Below are 13388 nucleotides of genomic sequence, written 5' to 3'. Positions count from 1 at the left end.
CGACTCGATGGACATGAGTTTGAGTAAACTCCGGGAGTTGGTGATGGACAGGAAGGCCTGGCGTGCTGTGGTTCATGGGGTCGCAGAGAGTCTGACACGACTGAGCGACTGAACTGAGTGTCCTCTGGGAACTTCCCAGGTGGCTCAGTGGGAAAGAATCTGCCTGCCAGTGCAGGAGACGTGAGTTCAACCCGTGGGTTGGGAAGATCCCTTGGAGGAGGAAATGGCAAGATCCACTCCAGTATTCTTGCCTGGAAAATCCCATGGACTCAGGAGCCTGTCGGGCTGCAGTTCATGGGGTCTCAAAGAGTCAGACATGACTTAGCCACTGAGCACACATGCTGTGTCCTCTCCAGAAATGTGGAAAGATATCTGTCCTTCGGAGGTGGGTTTTCTGACTGGTCAAGCTGGACGTAACTTAAGGAAGATTCCAGAGCCTCGAGGACATTGGATGATGCTTTCCATTACCCTTATCACCTGGAAACAAGAGGCTCAGCATCTCCATCATTTTATAGGCACTTGTTTTAAAAGAAAAGTGCATAAATGATCTTTTACCTACACAAGTACAGGCAAGACCACAGGGTGGTGTTGTAGAAAGAGCAGTGGCATCATAGAGAGTGAGGAAAATGTTTGTACAGACTCTTGCCATTTAATCTTGCTGAGCCTTCATTTTCTCATAAGAGGGAAGTAGGTGTTGGATTGGGGTGGGTGGATGGGTGATTGGAAAGATACTGCCCTGGATGAAAAATAAAATCATTTTCTACAGATGTTCTGATTGTTAAATTGATGACAAAATTCTTACTTCCTCATTGCTGCTGCTGCTGCTACTGCTGCTAAGTCGCTTCAGTCATGTCTGACTCTGTGCAACCCCATGGATGCAGCCTACAAGGCTCCTCCATCCGTGGGATTTTCCAGGCAAGAGTCCTGGAGTGGGTTGCCATTGCCTTCTCCACTTCCTCATTATGGCATTCTAAACTAATGCAGAACTGCTAACATTATAAACACGTAGAGAAGTGTTGGTCGTTCAGTTGTGTCCCACTCTTTGCGACCCCATGAACTGTAGCCTGCCAGGCTCTTCTCTCCATTGAATTTTCCGGGCAAGAATACTGGAGTGAGTTACCATTTCCTTCTCCAGGAAATACATAGAAAAGCATGTCTCAACCAGCATGTTTATAATGATCCATTTACAAATTTCAGAAAATTTGCCAGCCTGTATGAGCTGGTGACAGCACATATTAACACAATCCCAAGATGACAGAAATATTCATACCTAGACAAATCAGAAATGTCAAGTTGGTCCAAAGGTGTATAAATAAATACAGGAGTTAGTGATTAGGGAATAGGACTTTAATGTCCATACAGAATAAAAGATGTAGCTGTGGGTCCAGATGAGACCAATTTCTGGAAACAGACATCAGCAAAGAGCTGGGGTCCCTAAGAGCTGCCCAGGTTGTTAGCTGAATGAGCAAACATTAAGTCCCAAGAAATGGCATGGAAATATCCCCTTTATGTTTTGGGTGAGAGCAACTAACAAATCTCCAATTAAGAACTGAAGTTCAAAGCTCAGCCCATGCCCAGGTATGGAATACCAATTTATACTCCACGGACAGACATGAATTCTAAGCTGATAAATTAAACATGTGAATACTGACCCTGGAAAGAATTCTCAGAGGTGCCCAGTAGAAGCAAAACAAAGTTTCCCTTTAGAGCTTTTGTCTTACAAGAGGAAAAGGATTCATTCAGGAAAGAAACGTTTGAGCTGAAGATAAATACTCATTCGAAAATTACACACTCCAAGAGGAAATGAACCATAATGAAGGGATTCAGCAGATACAATGAATGGCAGGATTAGTATTCTAAGAACTTGAGAGAGTAAAATAATCTGAAAATATAAAATTTAAAAAATAATAGCAATTTAAAAATAGACAAAAATATAATAAAAGAATGGTCATTAACAATTAGAGAAAATAAAATGTTGGAAGAGAATGTAATAACTAAAATTAAAAGCTCAATAGAGACTTCCACTTCTGGAAATAGGGAGCAGATGTATTTTCCTTATTCTTTTAAGCACAACTGAAAACCCTGAAAAAATATATATGATATGTATAATGTAATATAATTTTATTTTAACATGTCATTAAATGATATATATCATAATATTATATGTTGTGATAATATTATATATGCTGTGATATTACATATTATGGGGGCTTCCTGGGTGGCTCAGTGGGTAAAGAATCTGCCTGCAATGCAGGAGATGCAGGCAGATGCAGGTTTGACCCCTGGGTTAGAAAGATCTCCTGGAGGAGGGCATAGCAATGCACTCCAGTATTCTTGCTTGGAGAATCCCATGGACAGAGGAACCTGGTGGGCTACAGTCTATAGGGTTGCAAAGAGTTGCACATAGCTGAAGCGACTCAGCAGGTATGCACATTATATATTATAGTATAGTATACATTGTAGGCATATTATTATTTGTGATTATCTGACACACAAAATATTATACCATAAGACAACTCTGAAAGATGGAAAGAGTGAGGCAGATGGGTTAGGGCTCATTCCTAGGGCTCCAAGGAATGACATATTGATGAATTCTCTAGGATTTCTTTTTGCCTTTTGTATTCAGACTCAGGGCTGAAGAAATTAGCAACCTGGAAATGTCAATGATTATACACAAAAAACTCCATCCAAACCTTGCTCACTCAAGTCAAAGGACCAAGAAAGGGGCACTCTAGCAAGACAGAAAATTGTTAGATGATAACAACTCTATCCCAGCCAAACACCACACTAACAGAGTGTTCACACCCTCACCCTTTTGCTGTGGCTGAGTGAGGACCCTAGACTTTTACCCTTGTTAGGCTGTGACAAGGAACCTCAATGACTCTCCGTGGTAGTGTCAAAGTTGAATTGGAACCTTCGTCTCCACGAGGTAGTAATGATCCTGCCCTCCTTCCCTCATCTCTGATGTCAGCAAAGACCACATGGGGAAACTTACTCCCAGCACTGATGAAGCGTCTCTTTGTCTACGCTCTGGGAGTATACCTAGTGGGTGCCTAGTGGAGATTCAGGCCTTTTACAATCACCAGAGGTAGTAAGGCCACTCTTTCCCCTGACCATGTGGTCAGTGGAGGCCACCTCAGGAGCCAGAACTCCTACCATCAAGCAAGAATGACAAGTCCCCAGCACAGCTGTCAATGAGAGCTGAGTAGGGAGCTCTGATTTCTAGGACCACTGGCAGTAATGAAGCAACACTTGCCAGTTCCCTTGCTGGAACTGTGTCAGAGGAAGCCAGGGAAAACAGAAGGCTTAAATAAGACCCAGAGTCTCATAACATAATATCCCAATCCATAGTTTCAGTAAAAAATCACTGTCCTACCAAGAAACAGAAAAAGGTGAAACCAAATGAAAGCTCCAATACTGTCACCAACGAAGGTTGCCAGCACTAAGATAATAGAGATGTTCGGGTTCTCTGACAAAGATTTGGAAGTCATCAGTACGAAAAATGCATCAGTGATCAATTACAAATAATTTAAATAAGTGAAAAAAGTCTCAGCAAAAAAAAAAAGATAGAAACTTCCAGCAAAGAAATAGAAAACATATGAAAAAAAGGAAATTTTAAGAACTGAAAAATGTAATCACTTGGGAAAAAAAAACAAAAACCTGTTCTCAGCAGCAGATCCAATTGCTGTAGAACAATTTGTTGAAAAGATGCTTCTGAACCTTTTCAGAAATTAAGTTCATTTATTTGTAACAGTCTCTTCCTGAGTTCAGTTAATTTATGTCTCTATCCTTCTGCCAATATAAACATAGTCTTCATGGCAGTAGGTATATAATATAGCATCTTTAAATTAGAAAGACTCATTCTTCAGAAGTTATTTTTTATTTTTGAAAATTATTGTAGCTTTTCTAGTTCCTTTTCCTTTTTATGTATATATTTTACAAATATCTTGTCTACATACACACAATGTGTAAATACACAAAAGGTGTAAATACACACGGGGTGATGTGTAAATACACATAAATGTGTAAATATGCACAACGTGATGTAAGTAAAATCCAATGCTGTAAAGAACAGTGTTGCATAGGAACCTGGAATGTTAGGTCCATGAATCAAGGTAAATTGGAATTGGTCAAACAGGAGGTGGCAAGAGTGAACATTGACATTGTAGGAATCAGTGAACTAAAATGGACTGGAATGGGTGAATTTAATTCAAATGACAATTATGTCTACTACTGTGGGCAAGAATCCCTTAGAAGAAATGAAGTAGCCTTTATAGTCAACAAAAGAGTCCAAAATGCAGTAGTTGGTTGCAATCTCACAAATGACAGAATGATCTCTGTTCATTTCCAAGGCAAACCTTTCAATATCAGAGTAATCCAAGTCTATGCCCCAACCAGTAATGCTGAAAAAGCTGAAGTTGAACAGTTCTATGAAGACCTACAAGACCTTCTAGAACTAACACCCTAAAAAGATGTTCTTTTCACCATAGGGTGACTGGAATGCAAAAGTAGGAAGTCAAGAGGTACCTGGAGTAACAGGCAAATTTGGCCTTGGAATACAAAATGAAGCAGGGCCAAGGCTAACAGAGTTTTGCCAAGAGAACATACTGGTCATAGCAAACACTCTCTTTCAACAACACAGGAGAAGACTCAACACATGAACAGAACCAGATGGTCAACACCGAAATCAGATTGATTATATTCTTCGCAGCCAAGATGGAGAAGCTCTATACAGTCAGCAAAAACAAGACTGGGAGCAGACTGTGGCTCAGATCATGAACTCCTTATTGCCAAATTCAGACTTAACTTGAAGAAAGTAAGGAAAAAACTAGGTCATTGAGGTATAACCTAAATCAAATCCTTTACAATTATACAATGGAAGTGAGAAATAGATTTAAGGGATTAGATCTGATAGACAGAGTGCCTGAAGAACTATGGATGGAGGTTTGTGACATTGTACAGGAGGCTGTGATCAAGACCATCCCCAAGAAAAAGAAATCTAAAAAGGCAAATGGTTGTCTAAGGAGGCTTTATGAATAGCTGAGAAAAGAAGAGAAGCTAAAGGCAAAGGAAAAAAGGAGAGATATACCCATTTGAATACAGAGTTCCAAAGAATAGCAAGGAGAGATAAGAAAGACTTCCTCAGCAATCAATACAAAGAAATAGAAGAAAACAATAGAATGGGAAACACTAGAGATATCTTCAAGAAAATTAGAAATATCAAAGGAACATTTCATGCAAAGATGGGCACAATAAAAGACATAAATGGTATGGACCTAACAGAAGCAGAAGATATTAAGAAGAGGTGGCAAGAATACACAGAAGAACTATACAAAAAAGATCTTCATGACCCAGATAACCATGATGGTGTGATCCCTTGCCTAGGGCTAGACATTCTGTAATGTGAAGTCAAGTGGGCCTTAGGAAGCATCACTATGAACAAAGCTAGTGGAGGTGATGGAATTCCAGTTGAGCTATTTCAAATCATAAAAGATGATGCTGTGAAAGTGCTGCACTCAATATGCCAGCAAATTTGGAAAACTCAGCAGTGGCCACAGGACAGGAAAAGTTCACTTTTCGTTCCAATCCCAAAGAAAGGCAATACCAAAGAATATTCAAACTTCCACACATTGCACTCATCTCACAAACCAACAAAGTAATGCTCAAAATTCTCCAAGCCAGGCTTCAACAGTACATGAACCAAGAACTTCCAGATGTTCAAGCTGGATTTAGAAAAGGCAGAGGAACCAGAGAGCAAATTGCCAACATCCACTGGATCATTTAAAAAGAACGAGAGTTCCAGAAAAACATCTACTTCTGCTTTATTGACTATGTCAGAGCCTTCGACTGTGTGGATCACAATAAACTGTGGAAAATTCTTAAAGACATGGGAATACCAGATTTCTGCCTCCTGAGAAATCTGTTTGCAGGTCAAGAAGCAACAGTTAGAACCAGACAGAGAACAATGGACTAGTTCCAAATTGGGAAAGGAGTACATCAAAGCTGTTTATTGTCACCCTGCTTATTTAACTTATATGCAGAGTGCATCATGCAAAATGCCAGGCTGGATGAAGCACAAGCTGGAATCAAGGTTGCCAGGAGAAATATCAATAACCTCAGATATGAAGATGATATCACCCTTATGACAGAAATTGAAGAAGAACTAAGGAGCCTCTTGAGGAAAGTGAAAGAAGAGAGTGAAAAGTTGGCTTGAAACTCAGCATTCAGAAAACTAAGATCATGGCTTCCAGTCCCATCAATTCATGGCATGTAGATGGGAAACAATGGAAACAGTGAGAGACTTTAGTTTTGGGGGCTCCAAAAGCACTGTAGATGGTGACTGCAGCCATGAAATTAAAAGATGCTTTCTCCTTGGAAGAAAAGCTATGACCAACCTAAACAGCATATTAAAAGCAGAGACATTACTTTGCTGACAAAGGTCTGTCTAGTCAAAGCTGTGGTTTTTCCAGTAGTCATGTATGGATGTGAAAGTTGCACAATAAAGAAAGCTGAGCACCAAAGAGTTGATGCTTTTGAACTGTGGTGTTGGAGAAAACTTGACAGTCCCTTGGGCTGCAAGGAGATCCAACCAGTCAATCGTAAAGGAAATCAGTCCTGAATACTCATTGGAAGGACTGATGCTGAAGTTGAAACTCCAGTCCTTTGGCCACCTGATATGAAGAAGTGACTCATTGGAAAAGACCCTGATGATGGGAAAGACTGAAGGCAGGAGGAGAAGGGGATGACAGAGGATGAGATGGTTGGATGGCATCACTGACTCAATGGATATGAGTTTGAGCAAGCTCCGGGAGTTGGTGATGGACAAGGTAGCCTGGCATGGTGCAGTCATTGTGTCTCAAAGTGTCAGAGTTGACTGAATGACTGAACTGAACATACACACACACAAAATTCTGAGATTTTGGTAAGAATTGCATTAAACCTGTCATCAATTTAAGGAAGTTGTCTTTTAATCATTGAATAGGGCAACTTTTTCCTCTATTTTGATATTATTTGATCACTTTTCTCTGAGTTTTGTGGCTCTAAGCACATAGGTTCTGTAAATGTTTTCTAAGATTTATACATAATTCCTTCATTTTGGGGGGAACAATGATAACTGCTGTCATAATTTAATGGTATCGATTGTATGTCTGTATACATGTGCTCATGGCTAGTATGTTGGAACTCAGTTGATTTTTTATTGTGCATTATACATTCTTATTGAGCTCAGTCATTAGTCCTGGAATTTTTTTTGTAGATTTCTTAAGATTTTCCAATGTATGAAATGGAGATTTTTTTTCCCCCCAAAGGTCTTTTTCATTCTTAAGTACAACATGTACTTTTACCATCACTTTATTTGAGGAAATATTTAAAGAACATCTATTTTTAAGAGCTTTTCTTTTTTCAGACTGTTCCTTTTTAAAATAACCTTTATTTTATAAATAGGTGTCTTGATTTTTGAGAAGATTAATAGTTTTTCTTAAGATCTACCCTCTCAGTTACTTTCAAGTATGCAATACAGTATTATTAACTACAGTCACTATGCTGTACATTATATCCCCGTGACATATTTGTTTAACTAAGAGCTCATACGATTAAAAAGAAAAAGTTCCCCCCACCAATATTCTGTTTCCCTTGAACTCTTTTTTTTTTTTTTCTTCTGATTTGTGTTAGTGTTTTCATGTATTAGATTTCAATATCTGATCAGCATTGGTTGTCTGTTTGTTTTTAGAAATGTGGTTCTAAAGTGTGTTTGAAGTGCTATATTCACTGATGAGGATCATAAAAGTTGCCAATAAACCAGAATAAAAGTTTCAGAAATAGAGAGAGACATAAGAAAAGGCAGATTATAATTTTTAAAAAAGGATTATTGCTCACCTCTTCTCTGTAGGATTATGCAGCTTCACCCATTATGTTAAATTTTTTTTTTCTTAATTTATTTGGCTGCACTGGGTCTTAGTTGCAGTCAAGCAAATTAAGATCAAATAAATTTGATCTTCATTGCAGCATGAGGTATCTTTGTTTTTTTTTTTTTTTTCTTTCTTAGGTTGCAACATGTGGGGTCTAGTTCCCTGCCCAGGGATTGAACCCAGGCCCCCTGCATTGGGAGCATAAAATCTTAGCCACTGGACTGCCATGGAAGTCTCTCCACCCATTACATTTGACTTGTTTGTTCATTTTCACTCATTGGCCTCTGCCTCAGTGACTCTGAGTATGATCATGTGACATGCCTTGGCCAATGGGATGAGACGTGTCACATCTGAGAAGAAGGTTTGTGTTTGTGTGATTTGACTATGTCTGTCTCTCTGCTACCTCCAACAGAAGAGCCTTTCCAAGGTCATGGATTCTCCTTCAATCTGGGTTATGGGATAAGAAAATTCATGGGGTGCCGACAAGCCCAGTCCAGCTAGGTAAAGACCAGTAGAGCTGAGGCCAATTATAGTCCTAATGACAAAAATGTGTGAGCAAGAAATAAGAGCCTTTTCATATATTACTTATGTATTAGGGCTATTTGTTGTGATTTGAAAGAAAGCTGCCTTATAAACCAATAGGCTAATCTTAGGCTGTTTTTCTTATTCTATACACTGACCTTGAGGAATCTTATCCAGCTAAAATACTGAGGACTCATAATGTCTATTTGAAACTTTATCTTTCTTTCAAGATTTAGACCTATATTTCCATTTGCTAATCATAGCCCCAAAGTCATTCCATTTAAAGAAACTTTTCTTTGTATTTGTCCTTTGTACAAATCCTTTCTCTTTGTACTTGTTCAGTCAAAGTTACATGTTCCACTCTGTGTTTTAGAATCACCTTTAACACGCCTTTATTTATATTATTTACCTCATTGTAATGCAGTCATTGATTTTATATATGCTTTTTGCCACTAGACCAGATCTCCTTGAAAACAGAGACCTTATCATGAAAGCCTGTAATACAGCTTGTGTCACATAGTCATGTTCGTTAAATATTTGCTGAAATAATGTGATGGTAAAAGTAATATTGGATTCAAAAGTAAATATTATCACAGTTTTAGAGAAATCTACATCTCCACATGTTGGAAAACTACTATGAAGCAACAAACATGGCTAAAAATAAGGAAAAAGTGGCACAATTTTAAAATACATTTGTTTTCTACTTAGATGAAAGTAGGTCATTTTCAATTAGAGGAGGGGCAACCCTAAATATTCAGTACAAATTTATGAAATTCTATTGATTTTCCACCTTTGTTTTAAAATCTACAATTTTATAGTAAGTGCAGAGAATCTTTTTTTTTTTTTTTTGAAGAATAAATGGAAAGAAGAGGCTAAAGAGGAAAGGGATAGTTCATTGAAATCTATCTGTTAGACTGTATGCTACATATTTTTCACTGTCATATTTAATTCTCTTAAGAACCCTTCATGGGTCTTTTTCAGTTATGGTTTTCTTAGGGTGTATGCCCAGGAGGGGGATTGCTGGATCATATGGTAGCTCTAATTTTAGTTTTTTAAGGAACTTCCATACTGTTCTCCCATTGCAGCACTATTCCCAATAGCCAGGACATGGAAGGAACCTAAATATCCATTGACAGATGAATGGATAAAGATGTGGTATATATATATACATATATATACATATATATATATATTACTGGAATGTTACTCAGTCATAAAAAATGAAATTGGATCATTTGCAGAGACAAGGATGGGCCTAGTGTCTGTCATACCGGGTGAAATAAATCAGGAAGAGAAAAATAAACATCATATAGTAATGCTTATTTGTGGAATCCAGGAAAATGGTACAGATAAACCTATTTGCAGGGCAAGAATAGAGATGCAGAGGATGGACATGTGGACCTGGGGAGGGGGTAGGGTGGGCTGAATTGGGAGATCGGGACCGACATATACACACTAGCTGTGTAAAACGGGTATCTGGTGAGGAGCCCCTGTATAGCCCACAGGAGGGCTGGGGGAGGGCGTGGGAGGGAGTCTCAAGGGGGAAGGGGTATATGTGTACCTAGAGCCGATTCACTTTGTTACACAGCAGAAATGAGCGTGACGCTGTAAAGCAACTATACTCCAATAAATGAAAGAACCCTCCATGATGTGCATGTGTAGACACAGACTGGAGTTAAATCATCTGTCCTGGACCACTCTTCTGCTAGTGAGTAGAGCCAAGGTTCGAGCTCTTCTGTCCTGATTTCCCGTCTGGCAGTGTTTTGATGATTTATTCTGCTTTCTCTCTAAGAGCCCTTGCTCATGTGTGTACCAGGAGGTCATTGTCCTCCCTTATACACCACTATGAGAGGAAAGAAGATGAAATATTTTGATAAAATGTTAGCATTCTAGAGAGAAGGCAGTCGGGACCTACTCAAATTTCATGGCTCCTTCTTCCTCAATGAACTGCTTCCTGATTTGATGCTTCCACATGTTTTCAGTGATCAGTCTGTGATTTATCATCCTGACACAAATATGGGTTTGAATGTTTAAACTGGAAAAGGAGTTTCCCTAGACAGACAGAATGACCTAATTTTCAGCCATTAATAACATGTCCATTTCTATTTCCTTTCGGCATCTGAAGGACTGCATTAGAGGCTCACTGACCTGCTACATTTAATTTGAAAAACAAATCCTCTTTTGAAATCATGGTGATCAAACACGTTATTAGAAAGAGCAGGACTCTATTTTCACCCCTGGAACTAGAAATAGTGGCTAGGATTTGACATGCTTTGCAGTAAGAAGATATTATTAGAATAGAAATTATTATGAGACTAGACAAGTGTTTGCATTTTTGAAACTACAGGCTAGTTTTTATACAGTGTTTTTGAGCAAAAACCTTTGTGAAATACTTGAGTATTTTAAGAATAAGTTTAACAGTCTGATGATTGCATTTTGTTTCTTACCAGCTCCTTTTGGTTACAGGCTTTCCAAAAGCAGACGCTGTAGAGGAGGAAAAGGAAAGTGAGATGCTTGGTCCAAGATGCAGTGGATACTTCAGCTGTAAGCACTAGGCTGTATGCACGTTCAAGTAATCTTCCTTACTTTTTCAAACACATCATTACCCTCTGCTTGCTCATCTCATTTCTTGCACATACATGTTTGTTGAAGAAGATTATAAAAAATCTCATTGATTTCATATTGAGTGTCCACTTTGTGTCTGTTGGGGGTGGTATGTGTGTGTGTGTGTGTCTGTGTGTGTGTGTGTATATGTGACAAGTGCTATTAGGGACATGAAACGTGGAAAATAGAGAGAGAGCAACTGAAGACATGAAGAAGAGGGTTGATTTTTTTTTAGGTAGGGTATTCAAAGGCAAGCTCAAATCAAATATGATCTGAATCCTGAATTGTTAGAAAAAGTTACAGGAAGGACAAGGCACGGGCTCTGGAAGCAGAGAGAGCAGGAATTCTCTTAGAATATACAAGCAAAAGTTTTCTTCAATACTCAGGCCAGCGTTGCTGAAGTATGGGAAATGGGAAGAAGAGGTGAAAATGATTCCGAGCGTGAAGGGAAATACAGCCTTGATAAGGAGTTTTGTAGTTTATTTTAATCGCAATGGGAGCTCACTGTGGAGGTTTAACTAGGAGATTGATCTAATCTGATACAAATGAAAAGTTCAAGTCTAAGAACTAACAGTTTGTTTGTTTACCTATTTATTTATTTTTGTCTGTGCACATATCAGGTTAGATCTTAGTTACCTAACCAGCAGTTGACCCGTGTCCACTGCAGTGGACAGCCAGGGAAGCCCCATAAAAGCTAAAGGTTTAAAGTCCCGATTTTACCACTGTTTTAAATTGAGGATCAGCAATAATGATGAAGAAGGTAGCACAATAATTTTGTGTCTTTTCTCCCATTTCCCTCTGGTGAGCCCATGGTTTGGCTGAATGTTTGTGTTATGGCAAGAATCAAGCCTGCGTGGAGCCCCTCTAGCCTGGTGATTTGCCTGCATATGTCAATGAAGTCTGATGCCAGTTGGCGATAGAAATCAACACAGTGTATTTGTTCAACCACTGGAGCATTTTCTGTCTGGCTGGGGGTGGTGGACATCTAGTGAATTTGATGAATTGTGGCATAATTCACTGTCAGCTGGGACTAGAACGGAACCCCAGACACAGACTGAAAAGGTGACAGCCTTTCAAGCAGCAGTCCCTGGAATGACAGCTCATGAGCTTTGCCTGCAGCCTCTGTTGGCTGGCCATAGCATGCGCTTTCAGCCATGCTGCCAGGGGCCATGTGGCCATCTGTCCTACGGTATTGGGTTTCCGGGGTGTCCTGTCATTGAGCGAAAACTGCTCACAGACCAAGCGGAAGGGAGAAATCTTTAGCATTCCCCACCTTTTCATCTAAAGAAGGAATGGTTTCTGGGTGATCTGTAGACAAGGGTATCATCCGTCTGAGATTGCCTGGAAACGGCCATCTGGGAAGTTAATGCAAATTTTAGGTTCAGAATGGCTGATTTGTATTTGCTACATCTCTGTGGTTATTCTGCAACTCTTTAGGCTGCCAATAATGTCTGTTGTAGGGTATTTGTCTATTCGTCTGATCTGCAATGTGATTCTTCCTTTTAGTGTTCTGCAGTAGGAGGACACTGAGAAATACTATGTTTCTCTCTATGTGTATGATATTAAAAGTCTAAATCTACAGGATTGGTCTTTCTTGGTTAGACTCTAGGTATGATTCTGGAATTTCTTGTAGTTGTCTTATTATTGAAAGGCTATAAATAAATATTTTATTCAGTACTCTTTCTTGTAAGACAGGTAGAAGACAGGCATAATCACCAACCCCCTTTCTGCAGGTATAGAACCTGACAGCTAGAGGTTCGCTAACAGAGTTGCGCAGAAAGGAATTAGTAAGCTACTAACAGGAAAATCAACTTCAACCTAGACAGCATATTAAATAGCAGAGACATCACTTTGCCAACAAATGTCCACAGAGTCAAAGCTACGGTTTTTCCAGTAGTCATGTACAGATGTAAGAGTTGGACCATTAAAAAGACTGAGTGCCGAAGAATTGATGTTTTCAAACTCTGGTGCTGGAGAAGACTCTTGAGAGTCCCTTGGATAGCAAGGAGATCAAACCAGTCAGTCCTAAAGGAAATCAGCCCTGAATATTCATCGGAAGGACGGATGCTGAAGCTGAAGCTCCTATACTTTGACCACCTAATATGAAGAGCCAACTCATTGACTCTGATGCTGGGAAAGATTAAGGGCAGGAGGAGAAAGTGGGTGACAGAGGATGAGACAGTTGGATGGCATCACCAACTCAATGGACATGAGTTTGAGCAAACTCTAGGAGGTAGTGAAAGACAGGGAATCCTGGCATGCTGTAGTCCATGGGGTCACAAAGAGTCAGACACGACTTAGCGACTGAACAACAACAACAACCATATTTTCAAATGTAGTAGATGAGGACTTGAA

This window comes from Odocoileus virginianus, chromosome 32 (genome assembly GCF_023699985.2).
Source record: "Odocoileus virginianus isolate 20LAN1187 ecotype Illinois chromosome 32, Ovbor_1.2, whole genome shotgun sequence".
NCBI lineage: Eukaryota > Metazoa > Chordata > Mammalia > Artiodactyla > Cervidae > Odocoileus > Odocoileus virginianus.
Note: the sequence above shows the minus strand (reverse complement) of the source record.